This window comes from Chenopodium album, chromosome 12, assembly GCF_948465745.1.
Source record: "Chenopodium album chromosome 12, dcCheAlbu1.1, whole genome shotgun sequence".
Taxonomy (NCBI): Eukaryota; Viridiplantae; Streptophyta; class Magnoliopsida; order Caryophyllales; family Amaranthaceae; genus Chenopodium; species Chenopodium album.
Genome location: NC_137845.1, coordinates 21,567,368 through 21,577,483, shown reverse-complemented (window position 1 = coordinate 21,577,483; position 10,116 = coordinate 21,567,368). Strand labels below are relative to the sequence as shown.

General features: G+C 34.9%; 1 pseudogene; it reads left to right on the top strand.

The window, feature by feature from the left end:
• Positions 1-8,347: 8,347 nt before the first annotated feature.
• LOC145571058 (basic blue protein pseudogene) lies at positions 8,348-9,894 on the top strand (annotated as a pseudogene).
• The last annotated feature ends 222 nt before the right edge of the window (positions 9,895-10,116 follow it).

Genomic DNA, 10,116 nt, shown 5'->3' with positions numbered 1-10,116 from the left:
TATATTGTTGTATTTATTTGCAATTAAACAATACACAAGTTGCAATATCATGAATAAAATTTTATTAAATGGATAAATAAAAAGAAATAAATCTTAGTAAAGTTAATAATTCATACCAATATAGCAAGTACAATGGATGTACACTTATGAACTACCCACTTGAGCTCAATATGTAGTCCTTAAGCTAAACTCGTGCTTCACATATGAATCTATTAAAAAAACAAAAATTAGGTTAAATATTATGTATGTACTATTTCTTTCTCATAACATGTCCATTCACTAATTTATTTCTAAGCTAAAACACATCATTCATCAAACTAACAATTGCTAAACTATGTATTCACTAGTTTGTTCAAAATTCATCTAATTTATTCAAAATTGCTAAACTAACAAGGTTACTAATCTCTAATTTATTCAAAATTACCCATCAAAACAACTTAAAACTAACCATTAAAACATTCCAAAATTCAACAAATTTAGTAACAAGGTTACTAATCTCTAATTTATTCAAAAATACCCATCAAAACAACTTAAAATTTACCATTTAGACATTCCAAAATTCAACTAATTTAATAACAAGGTTTCTAATCTCAAATTTATTCAAAATAACCCATCAAAATAACTTAAAATTAACCATTAAAACATACCAAATTTCAACTAATTAAGTACCAAGGTTAATATATATTCTCTAATTTATTAAAAATTATCCATCAAAATAAATTAAATTAACCATTAAAACATAATAAAATCCAACTAATTGAGTAACAAGGTTACTAATCTCTAATATTTTCACAATTTCCCAATAAAACAACCTAAAATTGAGAAAAATTGGAGTAAAATAATATTTAAACCTAAATTTTAATTTGCTAAAAATGGTTCAACATGCAAAATAAATTAATATAAGTACATAATTGGAAAATAATTGTGAAAAAAACAAAAAAAATTATAAGGAAAACCTTGAAGGGAAGGAGAGATGGAGGGCAGCAAAATGGCTCGGTGGTGCAGGAGCCTCAGGGCAGTGGCACGACATTTCTTAGGGATGTGGCGCAGCGAACCTCAGGGCGGTGGCACGGCTTCAACATCTTGACAGACCCTTGAATTAAGAAGGAAACTAAGAGAGGTGGAGGGGGTTGAGGGGAGAAAAAGAAGGGCACTGGTGAAGGCGGCAGTGCAGGTGACCGGCGAAGGTGGCGGCTCTGGTGGAAGGAAAATGGAGAGAGTGCAGGTGAGGGTTTTCGGGAATGCAACAGTGGAGAAATCTAGAGAAGGAAGCCGAAATGAAAATGAAAGAGAAAGAGAAGGAAGAAGAAAGAACACGAGTTTTTTTTTTTAATAAGGCACCGGTTCAGTGGTTAATAAGGCACCAGTTCAGTGGCACCGGTTCAAACCGGTGGCCTATATATTTTTTCCATCATTTTGCACTGAACCGGTGCCATTGTGCTTGGTCTAAAACGCTGCCCATTTTTTAGCCGGTTTTTGCCACCGGTTTGGACTGAACCGGTGGCAATTGGAGGTTCACTACTAGAAAAAGGTCTAATTCCGACGGAACGGTTCCGACGGACATGAAAATCCGTCGGAAAACACTCAATTTCCGACGGATTTTTTTTCCGTAGGAAATTTGCGACGAATTTGGAATTTCCGTCGAAAATCCGTCGTAAAGTAAGTGTTTTCCGACGGATTTGATTCCGTAGGAAATTTCCGACGGAATATTTCGTCGGACAGTAAAGTTTCCGACGGAATTATATTCCGTCAAAAAATTTCCGACGGAATTATATTCCGTCGAAAAATTTCCGACGGAATATTATAAGTTTCCGACGGAAATTAATTTTTTTTAATTAAAAACGGCGCCCCTCCCACCATATATATATTCAAACTTCTCTTTCTCTCTCCTCCCTTCTCACTCCGCCTCTGTTCTATCTCTCTCTCCTCTCCTCTCCTCACTTCTCAGCTCTCTCTTCTCTCCTCTTCCTTAGTTCTCCGATCTGCTCTCTCCCTTTTATCTTTTATTTTTTTTTATTTTCTCCTCATCTTCTTTCCTCCTCCTCTTTCTCAATTCTCACCGGCGTCGTGGCCCTGTTATCTTGCTATTGCATATTTATGGTTTATACGGCCAAATTCGAGCCTGAAACCTCTAGATCTAGAGGTTTCAGGTTCGAATTTAGCCGTATTTAACAAAATACAGGTTGAAATTGGAAGCTACGGTTGGTAAGGTATGTTTTCTGGTTTTAATTTTTTGTTTTTTGTTTTTTTGGTTGTTGGTTGAAATTCGTGGGTTTTTTTTTGGTTTTTTGGTTGAAATTCGTGGTTTTTGGCGGCGGTGGTGGTACGGATTTGTTGCAGATCTGGGTTTGTTTTGGTGTTAGATATTGATTTGGGTGGGTTAGGGTGGTGGAAATGGTCGTTTAGGATTAGGGGGTGGGTCTGTGTTGGGTAAGGGGGAGTGGTGGTGCGGTTAGGTTAAGGCTGGGGAAGAGGGTTTGGGAAGATCTGGGTTAGGGTGCGGTGGCGGTTGTTGGTGAATCTGGGTTAGGGTGCGGTGGTGGTGATTGCTGAATTTCGGTTAGGGTGCGGTGGTGGTGGTTGGTGAATCTGGGTTAGGGTTTGATGATGATAAGTGGGTGATTTGGGTGGGTCTGGGTTAGGGTTTGGTGGTGGTGGTGGATGGATCTTGCTTAGTTTAGGGAGTGGCGGTTTGGGCTTAGGGTTGGTGGTGTTCTGAGGTGGTGATGCGCCGCGCCCCTGGTGGCGTGGCGTGTTTTTTTTTTTAATTTCTTAAAATCAGTTTTCGACGGAAATGCCGTCGGAATTTTCCGACGGATTTGTGTTCGTCGGAATTTTCCGACGCACTTTTCTAGTGCCCAAAAATGCATTCTGACGAAAGGATTCCGTCGGAATTTTCGTCGGAAAAGTGTTTCCGACGGAATTTCCGTCGGAAAAGGCTGATTTTCCTACAAAGGGTTTTCCGACGACAGTTTCCGACGGAATTCCGTCGGAAACAGGTTTTCCGACGGAAAACAGCGTGTTTTCGAGGGATTTTTTCTGTCGGAAAACAGCAGTTTTCTAGTAGTGGTTGCCTTTTTGTTTTTTTCTACTAGTGTAGTGAGTTTTTGCTACAACCGTGTGAGGTTTTATTTCTTCTTGCTTTCAACATTTCTTGATTGAGCGGCACGTGGATCCTTGACTATTGTATGCTTTATCTAGAATTTAACTCTCATCTCCCGAGATCGCGACCGAGCCATTTAGGAAGGACAAACGCATCTTTTCGGGGTGGTAATTTTTACTTTTCTAGGATATTTTTCTTTTCTTTGTTTTGGGTTTACATTTGCCTTCTTGCTAACCATTTGAGCCATATACCTTTCTTTTCAAGCCACATCTTTATCTTTTGAGCCTTTTGTTTCATTCTTGTTCCCATCTTTGGTTTTTGTGAAGCATTTGGTCTCTATTATTGGAGTTTTGGTTGATGAGATTGATTGTTTGGTTCTTTTAATGTAAGCAAGTTGTATTGTAAATATCTTGTGAATAAAAGGCAAAATGCCAAGTTGATAAAGCTGTCCATAGGCGAGGACAATGCAATAAAGTGAAAATTAAAAAATGAAACAATGAGAAAAAGCAAAGAAAATTCAAAGGCTTTGGCAAAAAGTGAATAAATTGTGAAAAATGAAAAATTTTAAAAATATTTTGATGTAATGGTTTTCTCCCTATTTTAAACATTGAGGACAATGCTTCATTTTGGCTTGAGGGGAAGCGTTCTTATGCTTTTTGTATATATGATTGTGATTTTGTCTTTGAATAAGCTTGGGGGTGTTGGTGTTTTTTTTTTGTGATTACTTGGTTTTGGTGTTGAGATGTGGCCAATCTTTGCTTCACAATTTAGGTATACCATCAAATTTCAAATTTATGCCTACCTTCACCCTTTTCGCCCTTACATTACAACCCTTTTCAAGACCTTTTGATTTTTGTGGTTGAATCACAAGTCGGTGGAGGTAGATGTGGGTCAAGCCTATAGAGTAGTGTGCAATAGTCAAGATTTCGAGAAGCCCTAAAAGCCTTTTCTTTTCCGGTTCCTTTGAGGAATCATTGAGATGCGCACTAGAGGTGGATTTGAAGCTAGTTGGGAGAACGTGGTAAGATTGTTTGGGATGAAGGTGAATTGTGTCTCATTAGTTCTCTATGCTTAGCATATCTTATGTTTCAATCAACCTTGGATATATTAGAACATGCATACTCTTATTATATAGAAAGTTGTTTATTCACTTGCATTCGATCATTTGTAAAGGTCCATTTCAAAAGCTATTTGTTTAAATCTTTGATTTTACTTTCTTTCAATGATTTGCCTCATTTTTACCCTCAAGAGTTATGGGTCAAACTCTTTGGATACCCTTACGAGACCGCACTCTTTCTCATTAGCAACTTTGGGGTTTAAAGGGCTTGTTGTAGCTAAAAACAACCGTGATTCCTACGAAAGTGAATTTTAGTGTACATTCTTATCTTTTTCTTTCCTTTTCTTGGTTTGAATAAATCTTTCATCCTACTTCTTCTTGATTTTTTTTTTGCTCGAAGACGAGCAAAAGTCTAGCTTGGGGGAGTTTGATGAGTGTCATTTATGGCACTCATTTAGCCTCTTTTAGGATGAATTTTCACTGCTTTTACATCTCTTATATATATCACTTTTTGTTTTAGTTTTACTTGATATTTCTCTACTGAGTGTTTTCTTTAGTTGTTTTCCCATTTTCTTGCATTTCTTGGTTTATTTTGCTTTTTCTCTTTTATTTGTTTTCCTTTATTTGATTAAGGAAAATGATGACGTCTAAGGATCCAAATGACCTTCTCTCGGGATTTGCAAAGCTTAAGGTGCAAGCCGGTTCCTCCTCTTGAAGCTCAAAAGTGAAGGAGTGCAAAAGCCAAATCTTCAAGGCCACGCTCTCATGCTGCGTGGACATCAAAATAGGTGTTGAACCCACTGTGAAGACCTCTAGAGACTACCTCCCCCAACATGTATCAAATGGAGCGCACGGGACCATCAACAACCGCACGAGAGGGAGGTGCCTTACTCCAAGGCGCGGGCGTGCACGAGTACTGCGCGGCCGCACAAGTGGCAGGTGCGGCCGCGCATCTTTCCTCCCCTATTCCGTACCCATTTCATTGCGGCCGTGCTTGTAGAGGAGAGGGCGCGCCTATTGGGGTTCTTTTTGGACGTTTAACTAACACTTCCTTTGTTAGTTTTACTATATATAGAATTCCTTCATTTTTAGAGAGAGAATTAGTTTTTGAATAAGCTTAGAATTAGATTTTTGATTGGAATTTTAGAGAAAGAAGCTCAAGATTTTGGAAACTTTGTTCTTAGATTCTAGAGAGAGAAACTTGGTAAATTAGATGAATGCTACTTTCAATCTTCTTCCTCTTTGATTTTGATCTAAGTTTTGTAAGAATTCTCTACTCTTTAATGCAATTTTAGCTTTTGATTCTTGAATTTGATTGAATTACTTGTTGTTTGTTTGATTTGATTTTTGATAAGTTTGAGTATAATTTGAATACAATGTTGATGATGAAATTGGTGATTAGTTTAGTTTTGTCATTCAAATTTGCAGTGCGTAGTGAGTAGATTACTTGTTAGGGATATGGTGAAGCATGTATGATTGATAATTCATAGCTAATTGGGGGATTTTGATTGATCATCATTGTGATTAAATTGGTTGGTGAAATTTGTGCATGTGTTTGATATCTTGAGGAGTGATCAACGTTAACTATCAAGCTAGATTGCATAGTAGTTTTCATTGATACGAAAAATTGATTTGGAAGCTATTATTATCGATTGATCTTGTTTTGCGATTTTCCTTTGAAGTCATTTGTAGAGACATCTAGCTTGACCCTAGGAAATAGCTCTTTAAGTGATTTTGATTGTATTTGTTGCTTTCCCTCACATTGTTTAATTGGTTGAATTCTTTCCCAATTAGTATGATTGTCATGAGTGCATGTGGATCCTAATTCCCTAGCATCTTTAATATCGTTCTTGAATTCATTTAATAGCGTTGCTTAGTTTGCTTAGACCAACCCTTACCTAGGCTTCGGAATAGCTTAGCTAGAGACTTTAGCATATACCGCATTCCCTTGGGTTCGACCCGGACTTAGCCCTATGCTTAGGGTTGGGTTTGGTCTTATAAATTTGGTTTTGATCGGGGAATCTTAGAAATCAACGACCTAGGTTTCACCTGCGTCAAATTCTCACTAATTATCATTGAATGAAGATGAAATCCAAGCTTAGATGAAGTAATTGAAGTACAAATCGAGTATTCAAGTGTTTCTCTCTCTATCAAGTTCTAGTTTTAATTGGAAATTAGGATAATTACAAAATTCAAGAAGTCCACTATTTATATGCTTCAAGAAATCCGAAAATAGAAACCCAAGGAGAGCCCTCCCGACACACGCACTACAAAAATAAAAGTTTTTTAGCAACTAAGTTTGGCAATAAATTTTTATAATGTTGCTAAATAGCAACGAAAATAATTTTTTTCATTGCCTAATTAAAAGCGACATTTTATGCTTTACTTTTTAATAATTAATGGCTACGTGTTTTTGATTTGTTGTTGTTTAAAACAAATTGTCTTACTAGTTGTTACTAGATGACATAATAAATTTTTGAATTGTTGCCATTAGAAATAAGTCGTCTAAACTATTGTTGCTAGATGAAAATGTATTTTTTAGTTGTTGCCATTTCCCAATATCAGTTAATGACAACGAAATTTTTATTTGTCGCCATTGGAGATACTCTTCTTATTATTTGTTGCTATAATGACATTAAATTCTAGTTTATTGCCATTGGAAACAAATTGTGTTACACTTTGTTGTCAATCTATATGTAGGCCACTTTTATATTTGTTGCCATTGGAAATACCTTCTTATTATTTGTTGCTATAATAACATCAAATAGAGACATATTTCAATTCCGTCTCTAATTTAGAGACGAATTTTTGATTTCTCCTTAATCTTTCGTTCACTTATTATCAATTATGTGCATTTAAGTAAACAAATAGTACTTGGTATAGTTGGTAAGAGTTTCACCATGTGACTTTGAGGTCACAAGTTCGACTCAGTGAGGATTGGTAAAGGGATCGGGATGAACTGAATAGCTAATAAAGATCAGGTTTCGGTCTCGTAGTGTTGATAACAACCAATATTAACGATTTGTTGCTATTTTTAAAAACCAACATTAATAATTTGTTGCTATTTTTAGGAACCAATATTAATAATTTGTTGCTATTTTTAGGAACTAATATTAATAATTTGTTGCTACTTTTAGCAACAACCAATGGTAATAGATTGCCAAAGTTGGCACCGAATGTACCAATAACAGCAACCATCATGGAAACTATATTTAAATGCATGCAATATTGCAACAAAATTGTTTTGCAACTGGTAGCCAAAATCCCATGGCAACAAGCCTTTTAGCAACAACAAATTTTCGTTTCCAACTTGTTCCTAACTAGAGTTGGCAACGGATTTTGGGTGAATAACAACAAATTTTAGTTGTTACTATATTACTTAATTTTGTAGTAACGTCACGCCTTCTCCAAGCTGGGTACGGAGATGCAAATCCCACGAAGCCGCGCCCGCGGCTTAGAATGCCGCGCCTGCGGGTGATAAGTGGAGATGCCTCTCTGGCTGAGGAGAGGCTGCGGCTTGGGAACAAGGGGAAAGAGTATCTTGAAGGGATGCGCCCGCGGGTAACAGAGGAGAGCCTTCTCCCAGGGCGTGGCGAGGAATTTCCTCTTTCAAATGGAAGAAACCAGTTCTTGCTCTCCGCGCCCGCGGCTTCAGCAAAGTTGTGCGCCCTCTCCTTTGGGCATCACTTACCCCTTCCTTAGCCTAAATTGCTCCTTAAGCTTCATCATAAATGCCGAGAACCTACTAAAACAGCAAAGAAAGCAAAGAAAACACAAGAAAAGAGTGAAAACACGAGGAAAAACAAAACATAACAAAAACGAAGGCAAAAATGCCTTGAAATGGCTCAAACAAGTACAAATAAGGGGAAAATCCTTAGAGAAAAAGGATAAAAGAGTGTCATAAATGCTACTCATCAATAATATATAATGTGATTTTATTTAGGCAATATCCTTTGTGATATGATTCCTTTTTTAAATAAATTTGATTGTAATCAATCGCATGCACAAGATCAATTTAACCTAATATGTAAGTCACGTTGATTCATTTCTTTATAAACCACCTCATAATTAAAGAGAATTTTTCTTTTATAAATATCAGTTTTTCATTTCTAACCTATTAGTCAAAACTCATTTCCTTTACCAAATCTTTATTAAGGTTTTTAAATATTTTTAAAAATTTGTTTGAAATGGCTCTGGGAAACGGTTGTGCAAGACTAGTTTTGTTGCTTGGAGTTGGCATGTTGTGCCTCCTTGCTATTACCAAGCCTTTCCTTGCTGTTGATTACACTGTAAGAGATGCCGCTGGATGGACTTATAATCTCGAGAATTGGCCTAATGGAAAGTCTTTTAAAACTGGTGATGTCCTAGGTTAGTTTTAATTTCTCTCTCGCTCTCTTTTTGCTTTCGATATGATGTTATTCTATTATGAGATTCTTTTAATCGTGATTTAATGGCCAAATTTCCCGATTTGAAGACTATAACATATTTCAATTTCTTATTTTTCACTTGAAAATTAAATATATATATATATATATATATATATATATATATATATATATATATATATATATATATATATATATATATATATATATATATATATATCCTAATTATCATTAGCAGTGGCAGAGCCTTATACAACCAGAATAACAATAATACTATACTAGGTTAATCCCGTGCGATGCACGGTTTAAATAATTAAAAACTTACTTGTATGTATAGAATATAAATATTTTAAGCAAAACATAATAAATCGTGATCGATCCCTTTAGTTAGATCAATTAAGCTAAAAAATATTCTAATTAACTTCTTAGTTATAATAAATTTTTTAAAATGTTAGCATTCGTTTTTGATTCATTATAAAAAATTTGAAGAATTAATAAAGAGGGAAAAATAATCCAAACTCTACTATCACTTATAAATTGTGTAATTAGTCATTTTAGTCATAAAAGCTTTTAGAAAAATGTATATTTAATCAATAATTTTTAAATATTAGCTTTATTAAAAGGAAAAAAAAAAAGAAAAAGAAAAGAGAGAATGATGTCACAAATAGTTTAGGAGGGAAAAAATTTATAAGAAGGTAACACATGTATAGTGGTGATGTCAGTGGTAATTACTTTAGTATTAGTTATACATTTGATATATTATGCTTTTAAAGAAAAAATATATAATCAAAAGGTACAAATTAGGTGGTTAGCTCCATCCATACAAATCTATAAAATTGATTTGAACCCAATTAATATATATCTGGATCTGCCTCTAATCATTCATCAAATTATATATAAATGATAATTTTAGTGTGTCCTTAAAAATTTCTCATTTTGATTAATATTTTCTACAAGTAATTAACTTTTCTCTCAACTTATGATTATTTTAGAAGTGTACAAAAAAGAATCAAATTATTGCTAGCGTATCATATGATTAAATTCTTTGTCTTATTATGATATCTTTACACTATAAAAATAAAGTAATAATTACGTTTTTATTAATTCAACTATGTTTTATAAGATAGCTTATGTTTTTTCTTGCAGTGTTCAATTATGACAAGGCACGTCACAATGTGGTAGTCGTAACCAAAGAAGGATACGATAGTTGCACCGCACCAACTGGATCAAAATTGTACCAAATTGGACATGACCAAATCACATTGCCCTCTGGCCAAAGTTACTACATATGTACTATACCTGGTCATTGTAACAATGGCATGAAGATTGCTATTAATGCTCTTAATTAATTGTTTCTTATGTTTAAGATAAGAATGGTTTTTATTACTAGATGCAACTGTTTTAATTAGTTTGTAATAAATTCGTCGTTATCATAAAATATACTTGTGATGAAATTGTGTTTAATTTATCATCAAATTTTGTCAACACACCCATTTATTTTAGCAAACTGATGACTTGTGTTTAATTTATCATCAAATTTGGTCAACACACCCATTTATTTTAGCAAACTG